General features: G+C 42.0%; 1 long non-coding RNA gene and 16 other non-coding genes across 17 annotated transcripts in view; 13 read left to right on the top strand and 4 right to left on the bottom strand.

Annotated features, from left to right (window-relative positions):
- The window catches only part of LOC133493528 (uncharacterized), a 52,135-nt gene that overhangs the window by 12,306 nt on the left and 22,096 nt on the right, over window positions 1-17,733 (bottom strand). The gene's annotated exons all lie outside the window — the stretch shown is intronic.
- Window positions 1,489-1,561, bottom strand: trnav-uac (transfer RNA valine (anticodon UAC)). Its single transcript has one exon. It is a non-coding gene; the product is annotated as a tRNA-Val (tRNA).
- Window positions 2,882-2,953, bottom strand: trnah-gug (transfer RNA histidin (anticodon GUG)). The gene has a single exon. It is a non-coding gene; the product is annotated as a tRNA-His (tRNA).
- On the bottom strand, window positions 6,233-6,304 carry trnap-ugg (transfer RNA proline (anticodon UGG)). Its single transcript has one exon. It is a non-coding gene; the product is annotated as a tRNA-Pro (tRNA).
- Window positions 7,387-7,459, top strand: trnav-uac (transfer RNA valine (anticodon UAC)). Its single transcript has one exon. It is a non-coding gene; the product is annotated as a tRNA-Val (tRNA).
- On the top strand, window positions 11,416-11,488 carry trnaf-gaa (transfer RNA phenylalanine (anticodon GAA)). Its single transcript has one exon. It is a non-coding gene; the product is annotated as a tRNA-Phe (tRNA).
- Window positions 12,357-12,429, top strand: trnaf-gaa (transfer RNA phenylalanine (anticodon GAA)). The gene has a single exon. It is a non-coding gene; the product is annotated as a tRNA-Phe (tRNA).
- trnaf-gaa (transfer RNA phenylalanine (anticodon GAA)) lies at window positions 12,731-12,803 on the top strand. The gene has a single exon. It is a non-coding gene; the product is annotated as a tRNA-Phe (tRNA).
- trnaf-gaa (transfer RNA phenylalanine (anticodon GAA)) lies at window positions 13,469-13,541 on the top strand. Its single transcript has one exon. It is a non-coding gene; the product is annotated as a tRNA-Phe (tRNA).
- On the top strand, window positions 13,656-13,728 carry trnaf-gaa (transfer RNA phenylalanine (anticodon GAA)). Its single transcript has one exon. It is a non-coding gene; the product is annotated as a tRNA-Phe (tRNA).
- Window positions 14,029-14,101, top strand: trnaf-gaa (transfer RNA phenylalanine (anticodon GAA)). Its single transcript has one exon. It is a non-coding gene; the product is annotated as a tRNA-Phe (tRNA).
- trnaf-gaa (transfer RNA phenylalanine (anticodon GAA)) lies at window positions 14,774-14,846 on the top strand. Its single transcript has one exon. It is a non-coding gene; the product is annotated as a tRNA-Phe (tRNA).
- Window positions 15,715-15,787, top strand: trnaf-gaa (transfer RNA phenylalanine (anticodon GAA)). The gene has a single exon. It is a non-coding gene; the product is annotated as a tRNA-Phe (tRNA).
- On the top strand, window positions 15,902-15,974 carry trnaf-gaa (transfer RNA phenylalanine (anticodon GAA)). Its single transcript has one exon. It is a non-coding gene; the product is annotated as a tRNA-Phe (tRNA).
- Window positions 16,089-16,161, top strand: trnaf-gaa (transfer RNA phenylalanine (anticodon GAA)). Its single transcript has one exon. It is a non-coding gene; the product is annotated as a tRNA-Phe (tRNA).
- Window positions 17,022-17,094, top strand: trnaf-gaa (transfer RNA phenylalanine (anticodon GAA)). The gene has a single exon. It is a non-coding gene; the product is annotated as a tRNA-Phe (tRNA).
- trnaf-gaa (transfer RNA phenylalanine (anticodon GAA)) lies at window positions 17,396-17,468 on the top strand. The gene has a single exon. It is a non-coding gene; the product is annotated as a tRNA-Phe (tRNA).

Raw genomic sequence — 17,733 nt, 5'->3', positions numbered from 1 at the left:
ACCTTAATTTTAACATAGAGTAGGTAGGCTGACTTTGGTTATTTGATTGCTTCTTTTTGATTATCTGCAGCCCATTGGGCAGCACATTACTGTGCTACCTGTCGGCCGGTCCCAAGCCCGGATAAATGCAGAGGGTTGCGTCAGGAAGGGCATCGGCCGTAAAACTGTGCCAAACATATATGAGCTTCATCATGCGAATTCTACAACAGTTAGGTCGTGGCCCGGGCAGATAGAAATGTTAATCTACAAGGCATAGGTAGAAATTCAGATAATGTAGTTTGAAGACAAAAAAAGAGAACGAAAGCGGCTTAGTCAGAAAAAGAGGAAGGGGAAGGCACAAAACCTACAGTTGTATGTAGGGACTTTGAATGTTGGGACTATGACAGGAAAAGCTCAGGAGTTAGTTGACATGATGATTAGGAGAAAGGTTGATATATTGTGCAGCCAAGAGAGCAAGTGGAATGAGAGTAATGCTCGAAGTTTAGGTGCAGTGTTTAAATTATTTTATCATGGAGTTGATGGGAAGAGGAGGTACGCACGGGAAAGGAGAGGAATGAAGATTAGCCGAAGTAAAACTGAATATATGTGCGTGAATGAGAGGGGCGGAGGAGGAAGAGTGAAGCTCCAGGGAGAAGAGATAGCGAAGGTGGACGACTTCAAATACTTTGGGTCAACAATACAGAGCAATGGAGACTGTAGCAAGGAAGTGAAGAAATGGGTCCAAGCGGGGCGGAACAGTTGGCAGAAGGTGTCTGGTGTGTTATGTGACAGAAGAGTATCCGTCAGGATGAAGGGCAAAATTTATAAAACAGTGGTGAGGCCAGCCATGGAGAGCAGACTTTGATGGTTTGGACATGTTCAGAGGTGAGAGAGTGAGTATGTTGGTAGAAGGGTGCTGAGGATGGAGCTGCCAGGCAAAAGAGCGAGAGGAAGACCATAGAACAGGTTGATGGGATGTTGTGAGGGAAGACATGAAGGCATTTGGGGTTAGAGAGGGAGATGTATGAGATGGGCTTAAATGGAGAAAGATGACACGTTGTGGCGACCAATCACTGGACAAACCGAAAGAAAAAGAAGATTTTGTTTTTGTGCCTCAACACTAATTCCTGTAGTGTTCTTTTGAGTTCTGTTTTTCACTTGAACGTAAATTTCCAATGAAAGTCAGACCTGAACACGTTTCTTTTTTTTTTGCAGTCAAACAACATCGTAGTTTCCAGTGCAGCACTTATCTCGTTTGCCCCGTCCTTCCTTCGTTCCTCCAATCCTTGTTTGCTTTCTTCCTTCCTTGTTCCAGTGTTTTTGCCTCGTTCCTTCCAACCTTTTTCCCATCATTTTATCCTTGTTTTTCTTCCTCAATTCATTCTTTGCTTCCCTGTTTTTCCTCTCTTCGTCATTTCCTGTTCTGTTCCTTCGTCATTTTAATGTGTGTTTCTTCCTTCTTTTCTTCCATCCAACAACAGCTCTCTCACGAGCAAGCAAAAGACTGCATGTTTCCACTCGGTCTCGAACCAGGGACCTCTTGCGTGTAAGGCAAACGTGATAACCACTACACTATGGAAAGACCTGCACAGGACATTGAACTAACTGACTCATGTTATATCTCTTGTCCACTTTCACGCCGTCATAAAATCATGTGACTTTTGTTTACGTCACCATATTGCCAGTAAAACAAAGGATTGTTCAATGCTAAGTCCGTTAAGACAAAACAAAAATATGTCTTATAGCAACGACACCCAGAGTTTGTCCAAGACCGTTAAACATTTAGAAGGTGATGATAAATACAGGTACCTGGAAACATTAGAGACACTTGGCGTAGAGGATCCATATATAATACTGAAGTCGATGTTTTTGCCAATAAAACAGGTTAATCCACAGAATTGTCAATCTTGATCATCACTTGACTAAACAAGAGAATTTAGGAATTTGCCTGTCACGACCCGGAGACGAACTTGGCCCGTGCCAATGAAAGCACCGCGTCCTTACCACGAGACGATCTGACTTGGCATTCCCTAGATTGGGTCAGTCCTGGATTGTTAAGCATTCTCACTACAGCCAACAGCTTTTTACAGACAACTTTCGTGGCAGTTTCCACAAAGCTTTGATCACGTAGTGGTTAGTTCTCTGCTTTGTTGCCACGCAATCCTTGTTCAATTCCAGGTCACAGCAGGTATCAAGCCCCTCAGTCGCCTTTTTCGATGATGTTATTTGGCGGGTGTGGGACAGTGAAAATTGTATAGATGGGTTTGCAGAAGATGCAGTTTTGTGAAGGGCTAGTGGCGCAATGGATAACGCGTCTGACTACAGTGCACAAGATTCTAGGTTCAACTCCTGGCTAGCTCGTTTAGCTTTTTGCATGTGGTATCAAAGCCAGTTCAGAATGATGTTTTCGGTATGTTCACCTGAAATGTCTTCTTTGAAGATTCGATCACAAATATATATATATTTTTTCTTGATACCTCAAGAACTCCTTTATCAACCGCATCTTCCATTTTAAAGTAATTACATGCATCAATTGAATCATGAAATATGTCTTTCTGCAGCAAATGACCTCACACAGGTACATCTGATTCAGGATAATACATGGAGGGGAGGTGGACTTTTAAAGGCGGCCTAACAGGTCTTTGAGAGTGAGAATTCTAGCTGATAGACAAGTGTTCAAATACTTATTTGTCTCTATCACACAAATAAATCACATACACATACACACGTTGAATTTTTTACATTGGATTACAGTGTTAAAAAAATTCCATGCTAGAATTTTGAATTTGTATTGTGATGGCAATGAATTACTTCCATAATTGTCTTTAGTTCATTTATTTTTGTAAATCAAAAGGGATTCATGCAAATATCAATCAAAAATTCAGCTTCACAGATTCGTCCCTGCCGTGACCCGGATTCGAACCGGGGTTGCTGCGACCACAACGCAGAGTACTAACCACTATACGATCACGGCTGTTGAAAGCTGCCAAGGTTGTCTTTCTAAATCTGTCACCATGGCAACAAGGCTGAAACCCTGCAGGATGCTTAGCCAGCACCAGTGAAACTGAAAGATTTGATCTGCATGATCATAATCAAGTGAATCATCTCAACATTTTACTGCGTTCCTAAAAATATTCATTAATATTTGATCCAGAATACCATCCCAAACGCTTTTGGATTCATGTCACTCCCCACATCATCCTATTATTTTATTTCATAAATAAACATTGAAACTCTAATTTTATGAACAATTAGAGTCATGGTATATTCTTCAATTAAATAACACTGCAATAACTGTCCAGTAACTGCAATAATGGTCATGACAAAATTAAAAAAGTATGGAAATTAAGACAAATCCGTATGAATTGGGCGGCACGGTGGGCGACGCTGTGAAATGTTGGCCTCACATTTCTGAGGACCAGGGTTCAATCCCAGCCTCGCCTGTTTGGCGTTTGCATGTTCTTCCTGTGCATGTGTAGGTTTTTCTTTCCTGGCACTCCAGTTTCCTCCCATATTCCCAAAACATGCAACATTAATTGGACACTTTAAATTGCCTCGAGGTGTGATTGTGACTGTGGCTGTTTGTCTCCATGTACCATGCGATTGCCTGGCAACCAGTTCAGGGTGTTCCCAAGCTCCTTTTCATCGTATGAAGCTGCCTTGAGTGGAAATGTCTGCATATATTTTGTTGATGACTGGTGACGACCTTTCTTGCGTGAGGCTTGCAAGGATGGGATCATTAATCTGCAGTCTTTGTGTTATTTTTATGATGACATTCTGATCATCCCATTCCATAAATTTGCTTGAAACAAAAAAAGCACAGTAAATGTGTGAGGCAACAACATTTTGGGGTATGGGCTGTTGTTCATGCGATGCAACAATATATGAAACACTACCAACTTTTACAAAGTGGTGTTTCGAAAGCTGATCTTAAGAAGGTGTTTTTTTTCATTTAATTTCTTGAAAAGTTTTAATTTTGAAGGTGAGGGGGTTCTATCTGAGAGCAATGATGTATTAAATGACCAATTACTGCCATTTCATAATATGGTACATTCTTTTTCCCAGACCAGTTATACCAATGCTTTTTCATGTTTGACTTTGTTGATCCAAAATGTCCCGATAATATAAATTTTCTTGAGCATGCATGCTTTTTGCCCAATGCTTTAGTGGTGTCAATATCAATTAAGTGAATGATTGTTTGAAACAGATTGGAAGGAATCTGACATTTGGTGGTAAAATGTATTTGTGATTGTGAATAAAATGTACATCCAACAGTGAGGCTGGTTCCATTTGCTATACAACACAAATCCATTTCCCCATTAAAAAGAATTAAAATGTCTTTTATCCATTGGAATCCCCCAAAACAAAAATTCTGGCAAAACAAAACAAGAAATGACCCAAGCGACAAGGCCAAAGTGAAAAATTTCAAATTTGGGCACTGTGGATGATCACAAGCAGATGGCCTCTTCACTCCACGATCAGATAGTGATGACATTAGGTCACTTTCTCCTCACTCAGATGATGATGATATGATTAAAAAGTCCAAATGTGATGTCATACTGATAAAAATCAATGGAAATGTTCTGTGTGGGAAAACTTTAGAGAGTAAAAGCAAATGACTCATGAGAAAACACACTGTTGAGAATCCATTTTCCTCCTCAGTTTGAAATTCTTCAAGTAATGGGCTCAGAAACAAGTTTGCAGTGAGAATCGAAGTGGTCAAGAAGCTTTTATTAAATGTTAATGTTTGGTATCAAAAGTAATGACATACCATTTGAGAAAAATTGGCAGAGCAGCTTGATTTGACTGGCAATTTGGCGCCATCCAAATTGTTACGTCACGTGCACGAGCTCTATTCAAAAAGCCTCCAGTGGGCAAATGTAATAAATCAGTAGGGTCCCGAAATACACAAAGTTATTCATGCCTTGTTTCCCAATAATTTTGTGTCTATATGAAATGATTGATTGAACTAGACTGTAAAGAAGCCTTGACTTTTTGTGGTAAACAAAAAGGTGAAGTTGACGAAACCCTGATCAGCTAATGGAAATTTGGGCAAAAGGTTTTTTCTGGGACTTGAAAACTGGACTTCTCAAGGTCATAGGTAATTGAAAAGCATACCACAAGAACAAGGCCCACAGAAATGAAAAAGATGATCACCTGTCATGCAGGCCACTGTTTGATCGTGGCAAAGGATTCCTGGCCGTTGACATTTCCAAAGAGAGCTTGTCGGGAATTTCAACCTCAGGACCTCTTTCAGTGCTGCTCTCCTTAAGAAGTGTTCCCCAAGAACAACAACCAACACAAAAGAGCGGATGACTTCATAAGTCATCACCAACAATGAAGAACATAACCACATAACTCAATGATCATTTGGATGACACCCTAAACAAAAATGGGCCCTTTACTTACTACACAGGCTACCTTGAGAAAGACAGCAAGGTAAGATTTTAGAGCACACTGATCCACTACAGACTGCATAGCAGGGATCGCCCGGGAGTTGAGACTGGGACCACATCCAAAGCGAGAATCTTAACTCTAGACCAAAGAGCCACTTTGTCCCTCGAGCCACTCTCATCCCAAAAAGCTTTACAGCCTTGGAGGGCCGCGTCATTTCGTCTGTCACCCACCAAACACAGGTATGTAGAAGTACCTCAGCTAGCTTTCTTCGTGTTGTTCTTGTAATTTTAATTATTTTCTTGTTTGCTTTGTGTTTTCTGGAAGGTTAAAATGTTTTGCGATTTGTTACGTTTTGCACTTTCAGGCGACTGTAGTCCCGGACGCAAATTCGGCGAGTGAAGCAATTTGCTGGTCCTACTAACAAACGACACATGAGCAACAATTTCAGTTCTGTAGAAGTGGTGTTGTGATATTCGTTTGATCCGCGTAAGGTCCCTGTTTGGAAACAAAACAGCTCGGCTTGCTTAGCGGGAAGAAGAGCCCGTCGAGAAGCAAAGGAAACATTATCTCGCCGTCAGGGAATCGAACCCCGGTCTTGAAGTGTTATAGAGGGGGAGTGGCACTAAGGACAAACAATAACAGTCATATTATATGGACCTAGGCGATTTGATTTTCTGAGGAGTTGGTTTAGATGTTGAGATTATACATGCAGGAGTGGCCAGACTTTTTTTTTTTCTTCCATAATTTGCACTTTTTAAGCACTCTGTCGTGTTCGACCAGTGGCGGCGAGGGGGGGGGGTGTATGAACGTATAGACCATGCAACAACAAGAAATTGTCAAAGAAGAACTTTCATATGGGCTCGTCCGGGATTTGAACCCAGGACCTCTCGCACCCAAAGCGAGAATCATACCCCTAGACCAACGAGCCGCTAGATCCAGCACTTGATGTTTTTAGAATCATGGAATCAGACCAGGCGGTGGCAACCCATATTTCTTGAGCTTTTTTTTTAGCGCCATCCTCGTGGCTTGCTGGATCTTTTTCAAAAACGGATGAGATTGGAAAAAGATGGGGAGAGAAATAATTTTTGTTTTTGATATGGTTTTTGTGGAAGGACAAATATTACACAAAATTATTCTACTTCATTCCCTGCCTGACGGTGGCGGTTGAGGGCTGCAGGATGGGAATTGAGATGTGAGGTGGGGGCCCGAAGAGGTGAGGTTTGCAGCCAGACTCTGTCGAGTGCAAGAGGACCAAGAAAGAGAGAAAGAAAACATGCAAACTCAGCATGTGGGTAGATGTGTGCCAAGTCTTTTCATTAATGATTTTTTATTATTTTTTTTATTTTTACACTAAATGCTCGACAATTTTTTTGGTGGTTTCAACTTTTCACATCGACCCAAATTAATGGGCCTGGACTAATGGTTTACCTGGACTGCCACCATGGGGAAACCAACCAAGTAGGTTCAAGACCCCACCCAAACTCACTGCTGTTGTGTCCATGAGCAAGAACAGATACCCTGAACTGCTCCCCAGTTGCTCCAGTGTGTTCCACTAACAAGTGTGTGTGTTCACTGTGATGAGTAAAATGCAGACAACAAATGTTGTGTATATGCTTGCAGGTTCATGAAAATAAAGATGAGTCTTCTATTTCCTCATGAAGACCTGATGACTTCTTCCTCCTGGATGTGTTGGGGATGACTCTCTTTTCTCCATCCATTCATTTTCTTTGCCGTTTATCCTCACGAGGGTCACGGGGAGTGCTGGAGCCGATTCCAGCTGTCAACAGGCAGGAGGCAGGGTACACCCCGAACTGGTTGCCAGCCAATCACAGGGGATATTGAGACAAACAGCCACACTCACAATTACACCTTGGGCCAATTTAGAGTGGGATGCGGCAGAAAAAGCCACGCAAGCACGGGGAGAACATGCGAACTGAGTGGATGGATATATGATTCTCCTTAGTTGCAGCCCTGATGGTGATCAAGGTCTACAAGATGCCCAGTGCAGTTGTTTCTATAGTGTAGTGGTTATCACGTTTGCCTTACACGCAAAAGGTCCCCGGTTCGAGACCGGGTGGAAACAGGTAGTATTTTGTTGCTTGCTTGTAAGAGAGCTGTTGTCAGAAGGAAGAAAAGAAGGAGGGAACACACAAAAAAATGAGGAAGGAAGGAAACAAGGTGGGAAGGAAGCAAAGAATGAATTGAGGAAGAAAAACAAGGATAAAATCATGTGAAAAAGGTAAGAAGGAAAAAACATTGGAACAAGGAAGGGAAGGAACAAAGATAATGATTGGAGGAAGCAATGAATGAATGAAGGAGAAAAAGAAGGAAGTAAACAAGGCAGGAAGGAAGGAAGCAGAGGACAAATGAGAACTGCTGTACTGGAAACTACCATGTTGTTTGACTGCAAAAAAAAATACATGACACTTTTTCAGAAAAAAAAAATTTCATTCTCATTCAGAAGAAACAAGTTTTGAGGTCTGACTTTCCTTGGAAAGTTAAGTTCAGGCAAATAACAGAAATCAAAACAACACTCAAGAGGAATTAGTGTTGAGACACAAAAACAACAAAATCTTAGTGGCAGTCAGCTGCCTGGACGCTCAGTTTGCTTTTCCTTTCCTTTTTCTTGGTTTCCTGGTCCTCGTGCACTTGAGAGAGTCTGGCTGCAGACCTCACCTCTCAGTCCCCCCACCTCACCTCTCAAGTCCCATCCTGCCGACCCCCAACTGCCATCGTCAGGCAAAGTAGGATCATTTGAAAATTGTGTCCATTTCTGTTCCAGCGTTTAAGGAACTTAGTTGAATATTTTCTAGATAATCTTTAATTTCCAGTTTCAGAGTTAAAGCCATTCATGTACAGCACTGCGCAGTTCATTTACACTCTCCTTTCATTCCCAGTTGAAGTGTTTAATTAATTAACTACTTAAAAAGGGAAAAAAGGTAGATGATGATGATAACTCTTAATCTTAAATTAAGAAAAAAAAATACTAAAAAATTAATCAACCATTGAGGTTTTCATGGCATGGAAGGAAACCAGAATGGCCGGACAAAACCCACACAGAGATCAAGCGAACTCTTTTTCGTCTGTGGTTCTGAACCGCTGGTCCCCCGAGGAGAATATCGGCTTCCGTTGACCCGGAAAGGGATACACTTTAATGGCATGTGAAATGTGCAATGCACTGTGGGTTTATTATTCATAATCGTTGTAGTCATGGGGTGAAAAAGTGTGCACGTGTGAAAACAAAAGTAGCTCCGGTTTTGCATTCCCGATTATGTGTATGAATGATCCATCCATTTTCTTAGCCACTTATCCCCACAACGGTCACAGGAGTGCTGGAGCCCATCCCAGCTAACACCACACAAAAGACACTATGAGCTGGTTGCCAGTCAGTCACAGGGGACATAATTGGCACCATCACTGAGCAGGAATCAAACCTATGCTGCCCACACCAGAGTTAGGCGTGTGTGTGTGTGTGCGTGTGTGTGTGCGTGTGTGTGGTGTGCGTGTGTGTGTGTGTGTGTGTGTGTGTGTGTGTGTGTGTGTGGTGTTGGTGTGTGTGTGTGTATGTGTACTATTACACTAACAATGACTCTCAGTCTCATCTGGTTTTTATTTAATTGTGTAAACGCACCTGCCCTTTACTGCATGTTTGCCCTCTGGCAGTATTATTTATCGTAAATTGAGCAACATTTCATTCCTTTGTTGCTTCCTTAATGTTTTATTAGGATTACATTATTATGTTTTATATACAATGTTACATTGAGGTGTACTCTGGGGGGCTCTGATTTTTTTTTTTTTCTGGGGATCTTGTAACAGGAAACAATTGAGAATCATTGCACAAGACCAACAAGCCAAAGGAGAGCTGATGGGCGGCACGGTACCACAACTGTAAATCATTTGCCTCATGGTTCTGAGGTCCAAGTTTCATTCCCAGCCCTCCCTGTGGAGAGATTTCATGTTCTCCCCATGCCTGTGTAGCGGTTCTGCGTTGTGTATTTTTTTGGGATGATGAATGAGACGACACGCACGTTGGCTGGTCTCAACCTGGTTTAATCTTCTCTCTGTTTTATAAGAGAGACAGATTCACAGATTTCTCTTCACAATTACTCTCAAACTCTTCCACTCAGGAGTCTCACAAACAACAGGAATGTTGGTGAATGTGAAAATTATGTCAGTTGTGACCATGGTAAACACACTCAAAGTGGTGAAGACTGAGCAATGGTAACGCTTCTCAGCTATTTTCAGCAGTTGCTTCATGAATACAAACATCAAAGGTGAAATTTTGAATGACGACAAACTTGGAAGAAGTGGACATTTGGATTTTCACCCAATAACTTCAAGTTTACACCTCAGTGACAAATGAACTGACAAAAGCAGAAGTCATAAAAATGCTGAAGGAGTCAGCTCCAAACCCATGTAATGTTTTTTCTAGTGGAATGGGATGTGAATTGAAAGGAGAACCTTTGATATCCATCAGAATGCCAAAGAAATGACCCTGATGTGACTTGAACACAGAACCTTCTGATCTAGAGTCAGATGCGCTACCGTTGCGCCACAGAGCCATTGTGAAGAGTATCCTGTGGAGGTGTAAGCTCAACAGTCGGGTATATAATTGGCAATACAAGTCACTGACATGCCCGACCGGTGAATCAGTGTCAAAAAAGTTTGCACAGAATTTGTCTTACAAGTCAGTGAGCAATTTTCTCCTATTTTTGAGGGGAGTTTTTTTGCACATGAGATGCTCAAAAACTTGATTTCATGCAGTTTCTGAACAAAACTTTGGAGGTTCTGCATCTCTGTGCTTCATGGAGATTTGGCTTTGTGGATGAGTGTCTGACGTCGCCATCACGCTCCCTGCCTTCAACCAAGCAAATCTGACGGTATAAGACGATACAAATTGATTAAAAGACGATCTAGAGTCGATACAAGGCACGATTGCGACAAGATGATAAGGGACAATTTGACAATCCAGCCTTATTTAAAAAAACAAAACAAAGCAATACACAACACAGAATGATGCACAAACAAATACTAGAAAATTATATGTGAAACAAGTCTCTTCTATATGTGAGTGTGTGTGTGTGTGTGTGTGCCACACACCCCGTGTTGTGTTTATCAAAACGACCTGGAGGAGAGAATCTAACCACAAACTGAGCAGGGAAAAGGTTTCTCTTCAGGAAGTCTTCTCATTTCATTTGCTATTTTTTAAAACTTTTCCCTCACAGAGAAAATTTGAAGTTAGTGTGACATGTTATATCACGTTTGGACTTTTTATCATGTCGTCATCAGTGAGGAGAGTGTGACATCATGTCATCACGATCTGATACTGGAGCTGCTCGTGATCCTCCAGAGTCCCTCAGCTTTGCAGTTTTTCACTTTGGCCATTTGCCTCGGGCCACATTTGCTAGAAGTTGAGAGCATTTTGTTAATAGAAGGTTCCCAATGGTCGAAAGACATTAATTTCTTTTAATGGGGGGAATGGATTTGATATCCTGTACAAGCAAAGTGAGTCATACTTTATTTATTGCTTATTGATTTGTTATTTATTAAGATTGCTGGAATGGTGGATCAGTTGGTTAAACATTGGCCTCACAGTTCTGAGGTCCCGTGTTCAATCCCGGACCCACCTGTGTGTAGTTTGCATGTTCTCTCCCTGCCTGCGTGGATTTTTTTTCCAAAAACATGTAATATTAATTGGACACTCTAATTTGCTCCAAGGTGTGATTGTGAGTGTGTCTGTTTGTTTCAATGTGCCCTGGGATTGGCTGGCAACCAGTTCAGGATGTACCCTGCCTCCTGCCTGTTGACAGCTGTGATAGGCTACAGCACTCCCCGCGACCCTTGTAAGGGTAAGGGTATTATCTCAGTTGGGAGAGCGTGAGACCGAAGATGTAAAGGTCCCTGGTTCAATCCCTGGTTTCAGCATTTAGTACAGAATTATGTGCTTTTTGGCTCTTATTAAACATCTGGTTATGTTTTCCGGCATGTTTTCGTTATTTGACAGGGTTGCAACCAGGCAACAGTTCCTACCCTCATGGAGCTGAAATAGCTCAGTTGGGAGAGCGTTAGACTGAAGATCTAAAGGTCCCTGGTTCAATCCCTGGCTTCAGCATTTAGTACAGAATATGTGCTTTTTTGGCTCTTATGAAACATCTGGTTATGTTTTGCGGCATGTTTTGGTTCTTTGATAGAGTTGCAACCAGGCAACAGTTCCTAGCCTCATCGACCTGAAATAGCTCAGTTGGGAGCGTGTTACACTGAAGATCTAAAGGTCCCTGGTTCAATCCCTGGTTTCAGCATTTAGTACAGAATTATCTGCTTTTTTTTACTCTAATGAAACATCTGATTATGTTTTGCGGCATGTTTTGGTTCTTTGATAGAGTTGCAACCAGGCAACAGTTTTTCCCCTCATGGAGCTGGAATAACTCAGTTGGGAGAGCGTGAGACTGAAGATGTAAAGGTCCCTGGTTCAATCCCTGGCTTCAGCATTTAGTACAGAATTATGTGTTTTTTTTTCGGCACTTATTAAACATCTGGTTATGTTTTGCGGCATGTTTTGGTTCTTTGAAAGAGTTGCAACCAGGCAACAGTTCCTACCCTCATGGATCTTAAATAGCTCAGTTGGGAGAGCATTAGACAAAAGACCTAAAGGTCCTTGGTTCAATCCCTGGTTTTAGCATTTAGTACAGAATTATGTGCTTTTTGGCTCTTATGAAACATCCAGTTATATTTTGCGGCATGTTTTGGTTCTTTGATAGAGTTGCAACCAGGCAACAGTTTCTCCCCTCATGGAGCTGAAATAACTCAGTTGGGAGAGCGTGAGACCGAAGATGTAAAGGTCCCTGGTTCAATCCCTGGTTTCAGCATTTAGTACAGAATTATGTGCTTTTTGGCTCTTATTAAATATCTGGTTATGTTTTCCGGCATGTTTTGGTTCTTTGATAGAGTTGCAACGAGGCAACAGTTCTTACCTTCATGGAGCTGAAATAGCTCATTTGGGAGAGCGTTAGACTGAAGATCTAAAGGTCCCTGGTTCAATCCCTGGTTTCAGCATTTAGTACAGAATTATGTGCTTTTTGGCTCTTATGAAACATCTGGTTATGTTTTGTGGCGTGTTTTGGTTCTTTGATAGAGTTGCAACCAGGCAACAGTTCCCACCCTCATGGAGCTGAAATAACTCAGTTGGGAGAGCGTGAGACCGAAGATGTAAAGGTCCCTGGTTCAATCCCTGGTTTCAGCATTTAGTACAGAATTATGTGCTTTTTGGCTCTTATGAAACATCTGGTTATGTTTTGCGGCGTGTTTTGGTTCTTTGATAGAGTTGCAACCAGGCAACAGTTCCTACCCTCATGGAGCTGAAATAGCTCAGTTGGGAGAGCGTTAGACTGAAGATCTAAAGGTCCCTGGTTCAATCCCTGGTTTCAGCATTTAGTACAGAATTATGTGCTTTTTGGCTCTTATGAAACATCTGGTTATGTTTTGTGGCGTGTTTTGGTTCTTTGATAGAGTTGCAACCAGGCAACAGTTCCCACCCTCATGGAGCTGAAATAACTCAGTTGGGAGAGCGTGAGACCGAGATGTAAAGGTCCTTGGTTCAATCCCTGGTTTCAGCATTTAGTACAGAATTATGTGCTTTTTGGCTCTTATGAAACATCTGGTTATGTTTTGCGGCATGTTTTGGTTCTTTGATAGAGTTGCAACCAGGCAACAGTTCCAACCCTCATGGAGCTGAAATATGTCAGTTGGAGAGCGTTAGACTGAAGATCTAAAGGTCCCTGGTTCAATCCCTGGTTTCAGCATTGAGTACAGAATTATGTGCTTTTTTGGCTCTTATGAAACATCTGGTTATGTTTTGCGGTGCGCGTGTTTTTGGTTCTTGATAGAGTTGCACAACCAGGCAACAGTTCCCACCCTCATGGAGCTGAATAACTCAGTTGGGGAAGCGTGAGACCGAAGATGTAAGATCCCGGTTTCAGCATTTAGTAAGAATTATGTGCTTTTTGGCTCTTTGAAACATCTGGTTATGTTTTGTGCGGCGTGTTTTGGTTCTTTGATAGAGTTGCAACCAGGCAACAGTTCCTACCCTCATGGAGCTGAAATAGCTCAGTTGGGAGAGCGTTAGACTGAAGATCTAAAGGTCCCTGGTTCAATCCCTGGTTTCAGCATTTAGTACAGAATTATGTGCTTTTTGGCTCTTATGAAACATCTGGTTATGTTTTGCGGCATGTTTTGGTTCTTTGATAGAGTTGCAACCAGGCAACAATTCCTACCCTCATTGATCTGAAATAGCTCAGTTGGGAGAGCGTTAGACTGAAGATCTAAAGGTCCCTGGTTCAATCCCTGGTTTCAGCATTTAGTTACAAAATTATGTGCTTTTTGGCTCTTATGAAACATCTGGTTATGTTTTGTGGCGTGTTTTGGTTCTTTGATAGAGTTGCAACCAGGCAACATTTCCCACCCTCATGGAGCTGAAAAAACTCACTTGGGAGAGCGGAGACTGAAGATGTAAAGGTCCCTGGTTCAATCCCTGGTTTCAGCATTTAGTACAGAATTATGTGCTTTTTGGCTCTTATGAAACATCTGGTTATGTTTTGCGCCATGTTTTGGTTCTTTGATAGAGTTGCAACCAGGCAACAGTTCCTACCCTCATGAGCTGAAATAGCTCAGTTGGGAGAGCGTTAGACTGAAGATCTAAAGGTCCCTGGTTCAATCCCTGGTTTCAGCATTTAGTACAGAATTATGTGCTTTTTGGCTCTTATGAAACATCTGGTTATGTTTTGCGGCGTGTTTTGGTTCTTTGATAGAGTTGCAACCAGGCAACAGTTCCTACCCTCATGGAGCTGAAATAACTCAGTTGGGAGAGCGTGAGACCGAAGATGTAAAGGTCCCTGGTTCAATCCCTGGTTTCAGCATTTAGTACAGAATTATGTGCTTTTTGGCTCTTATGAAACATCTGTTATGTTTTGCGGCGTGTTTTGGTTCTTTGATAGAGTTGCAACCAGGCAACAGTTCCTACCCTCATGGAGCTGAATAGCTCAGTTGGGAGAGCGTTAGACTGAAGATCGAAAGGTCCCTGGTTCAATCCCTGGTTTCAGCATTTAGTACAGAATTATGTGCTTTTTGGCTCTTATGAACATCTGGTTATGTTTTGCGGCATGTTTTGGTTCTTTGATAGAGTTGCAACCAGGCAACAATTCCTGCCCTCATTGATCTGAAATAGCTCAGTTGGGAGCGCGTTAGACTGAAGATCCAAAGGTCCCTGGTTCAATCCCTGGTTTCAGCATTTAGTACAGAATTATGTGCTTTTTGGCTCTTATGAAACATCTGGTTATGTTTTGCGCCATGTTTTGGTTCTTTGATAGAGTTGCAACCAGGCAACAGTTCCTACCCTCATGGAGCTGAAATAGCTCAGTTGGGAGAGCGTTAGACTGAAGATCTAAAGGTCCCTGGTTCAATCCCTGGTTTCAGCATTTAGTACAGAATTATCTGCTTTTTTTTACTCTAATGAAACATCTGATTATGTTTTGCGGCATGTTTTGGTTCTTTGATAGAGTTGCAACCAGGCAACAGTTTTTCCCCTCATGGAGCTGGAATAACTCAGTTGGGAGAGCGTGAGACTGAAGATGTAAAGGTCCCTGGTTCAATCCCTGGCTTCAGCATTTAGTACAGAATTATGTGTTTTTTTTTCGGCACTTATTAAACATCTGGTTATGTTTTGCGGCATGTTTTGGTTCTTTTATGAAGAGTTGCAACCAGGCAACAGTTCCTACCCTCATGGATCTTAAATAGCTCAGTTGGGAGAGCATTAGACAAAAGACCTAAAGGTCCCTTGGTCAATCCCTGGTTTTAGCATTTAGTACAGAATTATGTGCTTTTTGGCTCTTATGAAACATCCAGTTATGTTTTGCGGCATGTTTTGGTTCTTTGATAGAGTTGGCAACCAGGCAACAGTTTCTCCTCATGGAGCTGAAATAACTCAGTTGGGAGAGCGTGAGACCGAAGATGTAAAGGTCCCTGGTTCAATCCCTGTTTCAGCATTTAGTACAGAATTATGTGCTTTTTGGCTCTTATGAAACATCTGGTTATGTTTGTGGCGTGTTTTTTGGTTCTTTGATAGAGTTGCAACCAGGCAACAGTTCCCACCCTCATGGAGCTGAAATAACTCAGTTGGGAGAGCGTGAGACCGAAGATGTAAAGGTCCCTGTTCAATCCCTGGTTTCAGCATTTAGTACAGAATTATGTGCTTTTTTGGCTCTTATGAAACATCTGGTTATGTTTTGCGGCGTGTTTTGGTTCTTTGATAGAGTTGCAACCAGGCAACAGTTCCTCCCTCATGGAGCTGAAATAGCTCAGTTGGGAGAGCGTTAGACTGAAGATCTAAAGGTCCCTGGTTCAATCCCTGGTTTCAGCATTTAGTACAGAATTATGTGCTTTTTGGCTCTTATGAAACATCTGGTTATGTTTTGCGGCATGTTTTGGTTCTTTGATAGAGTTGCAACCAGGCAACAATTCCTACCCTCATTGATCTGAAATAGCTCAGTTGGGAGAGTGTTAGACTGAAGATCTAAAGGTCCCTGGTTCAATCCCTGGTTTCAGCATTTAGTACAGAATTATGTGCTTTTTGGCTCTTATGAAACATCTGGTTATGTTTTGCGGCATGTTTTGGTTCTTTGATAGAGTTGCAACCAGGCAACAGTTCCTACCCTCATGGAGCTGAAATAGCTCAGTTGGGAGAGCGTTAGACTGAAGATCTAAAGGTCCCTGGTTCAATCCCTGGTTTCAGCATTTAGTACAGAATTATGTGCTTTTTTTGGCTCTTATGAAACATCTGGTTATGTTTTGCGGCATGTTTTGTTCTTTGATAGAGTTGCAACCAGGCAACAGTTTCCCCTCATGGAGCTGGAATAACTCAGTTGGGAGAGCGTGAGACTGAAGATGTAAAGGTCCCTGGTTCAATCCCTGGCTTCAGCATTTAGTACAGAATTATGTGTTTTTTTTTCGGCATATTAAACATCTGGTTATGTTTTGCGGCATGTTTTGGTTCTTTGAAAGAGTTGCAACCAGGCAACAGTTCCTACCCTCATGGATCTTAAATAGCTCAGTTGGGAGAGCATTAGACAAAGACCTAAAGGTCCTTGGTTCAATCCCTGGTTTTAGCATTTAGTACAGAATTATGTGCTTTTTGGCTCTTATGAAACATCCAGTTATATTTTGCGGCATGTTTTGGTTCTTTGATAGAGTTGCAACCAGGCAACAGTTTCTCCTCTCATGGAGCTGAAATAACTCAGTTGGGAGAGCGTGAGACCGAAGATGTAAAGGTCCCTGGTTCAATCCCTGGTTTCAGCATTTAGTACAGAATTATGTGCTTTTTGGCTCTTATGAAACATCTGGTTATGTTTTGTGGCGTGTTTTGGTTCTTTGATAGAGTTGCAACCAGGCAACAGTTCCCCCCTCATGGAGCTGAAATACTCAGTTGGGAGAGCGTGAGACCGAAGATGTAAAGGTCCCTGGTTCAATCCCTGGTTTCAGCATTTAGTACAGAATTATGTGCTTTTTGGCTCTTATGAAACATCTGGTTATGTTTTGCGCCATGTTTTGGTTCTTTGATAGAGTTGCAACCAGGCAACAGTTCCTACCCTCATGGAGCTGAAATAGCTCAGTTGGGAGAGCGTTAAACTGAAGATCTAAAGGTCCCTGGTTCAATCCCTGGTTTCAGCATTTAGTACAGAATTATGTGCTTTTTGGCTCTTATGAAACATCTGGTTATGTTTTGCGGCGTGTTTTGGTTCTTTGATAGAGTTGCAACCAGGCAACAGTTCCCACCCTCATGGAGCTGAAATAACTCAGTTGGGAGAGCGTGAGACCGAAGATGTAAAGGTCCCTGGTTCAATCCCTGGTTTCAGCATTTAGTACAGAATTATGTGCTTTTTGGCTCTTATGAAACATCTGGTTATGTTTTGCGGCGTGTTTTGGTTCTTTGATAGAGTTGCAACCAGGCAACAGTTCCTACCCTCATGGAGCTGAAATAGCTCAGTTGGGAGAGCGTTAGACTGAAGATCTAAAGGTCCCTGGTTCAATCCCTGGTTTCAGCATTTAGTACAGAATTATGTGCTTTTTGGCTCTTATGAAACATCTGGTTATGTTTTGCGGCATGTTTTGGTTCTTTGATAGAGTTGCAACCAGGCAACAATTCCTACCCTCATGATCTGAAATAGCTCAGTTGGGAGAGCGTTAGAGACTGAAGATCTAAAGGTCCCTGGTTCAATCCCTGGTTTCAGCATTTAGTACAGAATTATGTGCTTTTTTTTGCTCTTATGAAACATCTGGTTATGTTTTGCGGCGTGTTTTGGTTCTTTG

This window comes from Syngnathoides biaculeatus, chromosome 20 (assembly GCF_019802595.1).
Source record: "Syngnathoides biaculeatus isolate LvHL_M chromosome 20, ASM1980259v1, whole genome shotgun sequence".
Lineage (NCBI taxonomy): Eukaryota > Metazoa > Chordata > Actinopteri > Syngnathiformes > Syngnathidae > Syngnathoides > Syngnathoides biaculeatus.
The sequence above is the reverse complement of the archived record's forward strand: the minus strand, read 5'-3'. Positions and strand labels throughout refer to the sequence as shown.